At 51.5% G+C, this 7,825-nt stretch overlaps 1 non-coding gene across 1 annotated transcript; it reads left to right on the forward strand.

The window, feature by feature from the left end:
* Positions 1-1,900: 1,900 nt before the first annotated feature.
* Positions 1,901-1,972, forward strand: TRNAM-CAU (transfer RNA methionine (anticodon CAU)). Its single transcript has one exon. It is a non-coding gene; the product is annotated as a tRNA-Met (tRNA).
* The last annotated feature ends 5,853 nt before the right edge of the window (positions 1,973-7,825 follow it).

The following is a 7,825-nucleotide window of genomic DNA, read 5'->3' on the forward strand; positions in this document are numbered from 1 at the left end:
ACCGAGTGGTCCACCCATCAAATCCACATCTCTTCATTTTAGAGACAAGGATGTTGTGCGGGACAGTATCAAATGCTTTGCACAAGTCCAGGTAGATGACGTCAGTTGCTTTTCCCTTATCCACCAATGTTGTAACCCCGTCATAGAAGACCACCAAGTTTGTCAGGCACGATTTCCATCAGGGAAGCCGTGTTGGCTGTCATCAATCATCTCTCTGTTTATCATGTGCCTTAGCATAGTTTCCAGGAGGATCCGCTCCATGATCTTGCTGGGCACAGAGGTGAGCCTGCAGTTCCCCACGTCTTCCTTTTTTCACTTTTTAAAAATGGGGGTTATGTTTCCCCTTTTCCAGTCACTGGGAATTTCACCAGTTGCCACGACTTTTCAAATTTGATGGATAGCGGCTTAGTCACTTCAGCTGCCAGTTCCTTCGGGACCCCTGGATGCATCTCGTCAGGTCCCATGGACGTGTGCACATTCAGGTTCCTTAGATGGTCTCGAACCTGACCTTCTCCTATAGTGGGCGGTACTTCATTCTCCCAGTCTCTGCCTTTGGATTCTGTAAGTTGGGTGGCGTGGCTAGAGCACTTGCCGGTGAAGACCGAGGCAAAAACTTGTTGAGTACCTCTGTCTTCTCCATGTTGGTTGTAGCCAGGTCTCCCGTTTTGCTCATTGGGGGGTACAGTTTCTTTCATCTTCCTTTGTTGTCCTATGTACCTGAAGAAACCCTTCTTGTTATTTTTCAGGTCCCCTACCAGGATCAGGTCCTGGTGAGCATGATGCTTCCTGTCATCGAAATGATTCGTCTGTGTCCCAGATTCATAAGGCCAATTAAATCGGAGGTCTCAGGCTAGTGTGAAGGAAGGTTTTAAGCAGGTTTTTCATATGGATTGCATTTGTCACATTGTCCTTTTCATGGTAAGTGTGGTGACCAGTCACGGTGAAATTCAGCCATGCGGGAAACCTTGAGTCAGCTCTCAAGTGCAACTTGCTTAGTGGAACGAACACTGCCTAGGCCTAAGAGCTTTACCTCAGGGTCCTTCAGGCGACCTGAAGACCCAACCTAAACCAGCTCTCACTGGCTGAGAACATCCCATACAGACGATAAAACAATAGGAGATTTGTCTTTCAAAAAAGAACCCAGGTATATAACCACAGCAAGAACAGCAATCTAGTCTAAGATCTAGTGTAAATCCCCTCCTCCTGCATAGGACATTGGTTTGGAACATTGAAGATTAACATCCCAGTGACCACACATCCACAACACCCGCCTCCTCGGAGAAGCACATACTGATTTTGCGAGCAATAGTAACTGATTAGCCCACCCCTTAACATGAGTAATTTGATTGGTCGACACAACTCCATTGTAAACATAGATAAACCCTGCTTTCCTCTCTATCGGGGTCCTCCATGCATTAGGCTGGGGCACTGCTATGTGCACAGCTAAAAGAGGAGAATTATTTCCCTTGGTAATTCTATGCTAAGGGTCCTTGTCTCCCTCCTTGTCCGGCAAAGAACTGACTTTTACACTGGGCACAGTCTCGCAGCCCCTGGGAGCTGGATTTCCAAGCAGGGTTGCAGCCCCCATGAGCTCGCTGGAGAGCAGCTCCCCTCTGCGCTGCAAAGCAGCAAGGCTGCCCCCTCGCTCTGGGGTTTCCTTCAGCACCTGCAGAGCCAGCTCGGGTGGTCAAAGAGAAAGTCCCCATCCAGGGTTACGGGCAGGAGATGTGGGGAGAAGGGCAAAGCAAGGCCCTTGTGCTACCCGCCCCAGGCCCACTGCCAGTGAACTTTCCAGGGAGACAATTTTCCTGGGTAGAGGAATAGAAGGAGGCATGAGTGCTGGCAGTGCCAGGGAGCATCAGGCAGGGCTGTGGGAGTTCCTGGCTGAGATGCTTGGGGGAGCAGAGTGGCGCAGCGGAAGCGTGCTGGGCCCATAACCCAGAGGTCGATGGATCGAAACCATCCTCTGCTAGTTGATTTTTTCCATGCTCCTGACAGCTGCTGCCTCTCTCAGCAGGTTTTAACCTGCACTGCTCCAGCTCTCTGGGCACACATGGCCATGGCCCTCCCGTTCCCTCAGCCCCTTCTCTCTGCCACTGCCACCTTCTTTCTCCTTCGCCTGCTCAGGAGCCAGCACTGCCAAAGTGCCCCTCAGCCAGGCAGACGGGTGGGTGTGGAGCAGCAGGCAGAGCGCAGCACAGAGCTCCCCCCACAAGGCAGTGGGTGTCCTGGGGACACAGGTGTTTCTCCCTTCCCATCAGGCAGCTCAATCCCAACTTCCCAGCTGCAAGTGGGGACCTCCAGGGCTCTGCAGGTGGGGAGGAGGACAAGGCTGGTGCTACTTTGGGAAACACCAATGTGATCAACTTGACCATCTGGGGGTTTTCTCCATCCTAGGCTGTTTGCTGCCTTGCCCGCTCACAGGTCCAGCCAGGACCAAGCAGGAATTCCCAATGGGCGCTGTATTGGCTACATGTGGCTAGGTGTTGGTAGTGGAGGGGAGAGGGGTGCTGCAGGGTGGCCTCTGTGAGAAGAGCTAAGGGACTGTCCTGTGTCAGACACAGCTGCTTCCAGCTGCCTCCACAACACTGAGCCATCTGTGAAGCTTGTGGCATGGAGAGCACCTGTGACGGATCTCCAGGATGAGTTGCTCCTTCCCTTGCCGGGCCATGACATTTCATAGAATCATAGAATCATAGAATCATTAAGGTTGGAAAAGACCTCTAAGATCATCGAGTCCAACTGTCAACCCAACACCACTATGCCCACTACACCATGTCCCTAAGCGCCTCATTTACACGTCTTTTAAATACTTCCAGGGATGGTGACTCCACCACTTCCCTGGGCAGCCTGTTCCAAGGCCTGACCACTCTTTCAGTAAAGAAATTTTTCCTAATGTCCAATCTAAAAGTCCCTTGGCGCAACTTGAGGCCATTTCCTCTCGTCCTATTGCTGTTACTTGGGAGAAGAGAATGACCCCCACCTCGCTACAACCTCCTTTCAGGTAGTTGTAGAGCACGATGTGGTCTCCCCTCAGCCTCCTCTTCTCCAGCCTAAACAGTTCGAGTTCCTTCAGCTGCTCCTCACCAGACTTGTGCTCCAGACCCTTCACCAGCTTCGTTGCCCTTCTCTAGACATGCTTGTCCTGGTTCCAGCTGGGACAGGGTTAACTTTCTTCCCAGTAGCCTGGGGGGTGTGCTGTGTTTTGGGTTCGGTGTGAAAGGAGCGTTGATGGCCCATTGATGCTTTGGCTGTTGCTGGGTGATGCTTGCACTGGGAGGGGGGAGCACAGCTGGGGTGGTGGACCCAGCTGGCCAATGGGGTATTCTATACCATGTGACATCATGCTCAGTATAAAAACCAGGTGTGTGGGGGGGCTCGCCCCCCGGTTCGTGACACGCGGTCAGTGGTCGGTGAGCGGTTGCGTTGTGCATTGCCTGCTTTGTGTATTCTGTTATTGTTGTTGTTCTCATTGTTATTATTACTGTTCTACTTAGTTTTATTTCAATTATTAAACTTTTTTTATCTCTACCCGGGAGCTTTCCTACTTGTGCCCTCCCGATTCTCTCCCCCATCCCACCGGGGGGGGGGTGTGATCGAGTGGCTGCGTGGAGTTTATTTTTGCTGGCTGGTGTTAAACCACGACAGTCCTTTTTGGCGCCCAACGTGGGGCACAAAGGGTTGAGATAACGACAGATTATTTAAAGCATATTAAGGAATTTATATCTGGTAACATATTAATTTGTTCTGCACCATGCTCTTGTTTTTACTGTACCTGTTAAAAATTGGAGTTGGGTTTTGTAGTCTGTTGTGCTCTGCCGTGATTAATGATGTTTTGCCTGGGAGATTTGTTACTAAAACGCTACCATTGGGGGTTATTTGGTATTTGGGATTCGTAATGAAGCTGTTTCTGCATTTCGGGTACCACCTCATGGAGACCATTAGCAATTATACCTTTTCCTCCGAGAGATTTTTTATGGAGGAAATAGAGAATGGCACCCTCGCTACCTTCATCTCCTTTGTTAAAATAACTTGCCAGTACCTTGAACATCCCTGGGTAGTTAAGATACATCTGTTGGTACTCCTTGGGAATATTGTTTTGGTTTTATCCAAGGTTAGTAAGCAATTTAAGAACGTCATCCAGAGATCTGCCCCAAGGCTGGATAGTTATGAGTGGCAGGGTGAGTGGGATAGCATGGGCAAATGCCTAGGGCGATGGGCCCCCCCAGTGTTCTGGAACTTTACCCCTGAACAAGTGAAGAACCCTGAAAAATTAGTAGAATATTTGGAAGAAGTATGCTGTCACCCTGGCCATTCTAGGGAGACGCAAATCACTGCAACGTGCTGGGGCCTGGCCCACGCCTACCGAGCCCTATTTAACACCACTCAGAACCCCCAAGGGGAAGGAAACGTCTCTGCAGCTGATGACAAAGCAACAGGCCCTGTGGCTACTCCACCCCCCACAGCAAGCACAGTGGCTCCCTCGCCCCCCAGGGCAGGCACGGCAGCTACTCTGCCCCCTGCGATAGAGAACCAACCCATGCCGGTATCAGTCGCCCCTATACAAAAAAGAAAATGCACAAGAAAATCAGCTCGTCTAGTAAGGGATGAAGATGAACCAGGGCCATCACGAGAACAGGAGGAGGGGGAGGCAGAACCCGTAAATGAGATGGTGACCACCCGATCCCTATCTCTGGGTGAGCTGCGAGATATGCGAAAAGACTTCAGCCGTCGTCCAGGCGAGCACATTGTCACCTGGCTGCTCCGATGCTGGGATAACGGGGCCAGTAGCCTGGAATTAGAGGGTAGGGAAGCCAAGCAGCTGGGATCCCTTTCTAGGGAAGGGGGCATTGACAAAGCAACTGGACAAGGGGCACAAGTCCTCAGCCTCTGGAGGCGACTCCTGTCAGGTGTGAAGGAAAGGTATCCCTTCAAGGAAGATGTTATATGCCACCCAGGCAAGTGGACCACCATGGAGAGAGGTATCCAGTACCTGAGAGAATTAGCTGTGCTGGAAGTGATTTACGATGACCTGAACAACGAGCAGTTATCCAAAGACCCAGATGAAGTCAATGCACCCGACCCATGTGGCGGAAGTTTGTACGGAGCGCACCAGCGTCACATGCAAACTCATTGGCAATAATGACCTGGAGAGATGGAGAGGAACAAACAGTGGATGAACTGGCTGGCCAACTCCGGCAATATGAAGGAAGTCTCTCTTCCTCCTTACAGGCCTGTGTCTCTGCTGTGGAGAAACTGTCTCAGGAGGTCCAGCAACTCAAAGAGGATATGTCCTGCTCCCCCCCTGCACGGGCCAATGTCTCAGCCATTAGGAGCAAGCGTCCCTCTGCTCAAGAGAGGAGACATCGTGGGTACACACCCCGGGGCACCCTGTGGTTTTACCTGCGTGACCACAGAGAGGACATGAGGAAGTGGGATGGAAAACCTACCTCAGTCCTACAGGCACGGGTACATGAGTTGCAAGGGAAAACAACCACAAAAGGGGGTTCTTCCAGGAAAACTGCTGCTCCAGTCTCCAGTGAGCAGTTCCCCAGGCAGAGTAGAAGGGCTGATTCCACTTCCGACCTTAACAAAGGGACTTCTGATTCATACTTACAAGAAGTAGATAGCGAATACGATGACCAGGACTAGAGGGGCCCTGCCTCCAGCCAGGTGGAGGAAAGGGACAACCGGGTTTACTGACTGTGTGGATTCGATGGCCTGGCACATCAGAGCCACAGGAGCATAAGGCTCTCGTAGACACCAGTGCACAGTGTACCCTGATGCCATCAGGCTATAAAGGGACAGAACCCATCTGTATTTCTGGAGTGACAGGGAGATCCCAAGAATTAACTGTGTTGGAGGCCGAAGTAAGCCTAACCGTGAATGCGTGGCAGAAGCACCCCATTGTGACTGGCCCAGAGGCTCCGTGCATCCTTGGCATAGACTACCTCAGGAGAGGGTATTTTAAGGACCCAAAAGGGTATCGGTGGGCTTTTGGTATAGCTGCCCTGGAGACGGAGGAAATTAAACAGCTGTCCACCTTGCCCGGTCTCTCGGAGGATCCTTCTGTTGTGGGGTTGCTGAAGGTCCAAGAACAACAGGTACCAATTGCTACCACAACAGTGCACCGGCAGCAATACCGCACCAACCGAGACTCCCTGATCCCCATCCATGAGCTGATTCATCGACTGGAGAGCCAAGGAGTGATCAGCAAGACTCGCTCACCCTTTAACAGTCCCATATGGCCAATGTGAAAGTCCAATGGAGAGTGGAGACTAACAGTAGACTACCGTGGCCTGAATGAAGTCACGCCGCCACTGAGTGCTGCCGTGCCGGACATGCTGGAACTTCAATACGAACTGGAGTCAAAGGCAGCTAAGTGGTACACCACAATTGATATCGCTAATGCATTCTTCTCCATCCCTTTGGCGGCAGAGTGCAGGCCACAGTTTGCTTTCACTTGGAGGGGTGTCCAGTACACCTGGAACCGACTGCCCCAGGGGTGGAAACACAGCCCTACCATTTGCCATGGACTGATCCACACTGCACTGGAACAGGGTGAGGCTCCAGAACACCGGCAATACATTGACGACATCATTGTATGGGGCAGCACAGCAGAAGAAGTTTTTGAGAAAGGGGAGAGAATAGTCCAAATCCTTCTGAAGGCCGGCTTTGCAATAAAACGAAGTAAGGTCAAGGGACCTGCACAGGAGATCCAGTTTTTAGGAATCAAATGGCAAGATGGACGTCGTCAGATCCCAATGGATGTGATCAATAAAATAACAGCCACGTCCCCACCAACTAACAAAAAGGAAATGCAAGCTTTCTTAGGCGTTGTGGGTTTTTGGAGAATGCATATTCCAAATTACAGTCAGATCGTAAGCCCTCTCTATCACGTGACCAGGAAGAAGAACGACTTCAAATGGGGCCCTGAGCAACAACAAGCCTTTGAACAAATTAAACAGGAGATAGTTCATGCAGTAGCCCTTGGGCCAGTCCGGGCAGGACAAGATGTGAAGAATGTGCTCTACACCGCAGCCGGGGAGAAGGGCCCTACCTGGAGCCTCTGGCAGAAAGCACCAGGGGAGACTCGAGGTCGACCCTTAGGGTTCTGGAGTCGGGGATACAGAGGATCCGAGGCCCGCTACACTCCAACTGAGAAGGAGATATTGGCAGCATATGAAGGGGTTCAAGCTGCTTTGGAAGTGGTTGGTACTGAAGCACAGCTCCTCCTGGCACCCCGACTGCCGGTGCTGGGCTGGATGTTCAAAGGGAGGGTCCCCTCTACACATCATGCAACCGATGCTACGTGGAGTAAGTGGGTCACGCTGATCACACAACGGGCCCGAATAGGAAACCCCAGTCGCCCAGGAATCTTGGAGGTGATCACGAACTGGCCAGAAGGCAGAGATTTTGGAATATCCCCAGAGGAGGAAGTGACAAGTGCTGAAGAGGCCCCACCATATAACAAACTACCAGAAAACGAGAAGCAATATGCCCTGTTCACTGACGGGTCCTGTCGCCTTGTGGGAAAACATCGGAGATGGAAGGCTGCGGTATGGAGTCCCGTACGCCAAGTTGCAGAAACTGCTGAAGGAGAAGGTGAATCGAGTCAGTTTGCAGAGGTGAAAGCCATCCAGCTGGCCTTGGACATTGCTGAACGAGAAAAATGGCCAGTACTTTATCTCTATACTGACTCATGGATGGTGGCAAATGCCCTGTGGGGGTGGTTGCAGCAATGGAAGCAGAACAACTGGCAGCGCAGAGGTAACCCCATCTGGGCTGCCACGTTGTGGCAAGATATTGCTGCCCGGGTAGAGAA

Source organism: Calonectris borealis, chromosome 11 (assembly GCF_964195595.1).
Source record: "Calonectris borealis chromosome 11, bCalBor7.hap1.2, whole genome shotgun sequence".
NCBI classification, from domain to species: Eukaryota; Metazoa; Chordata; class Aves; order Procellariiformes; family Procellariidae; genus Calonectris; species Calonectris borealis.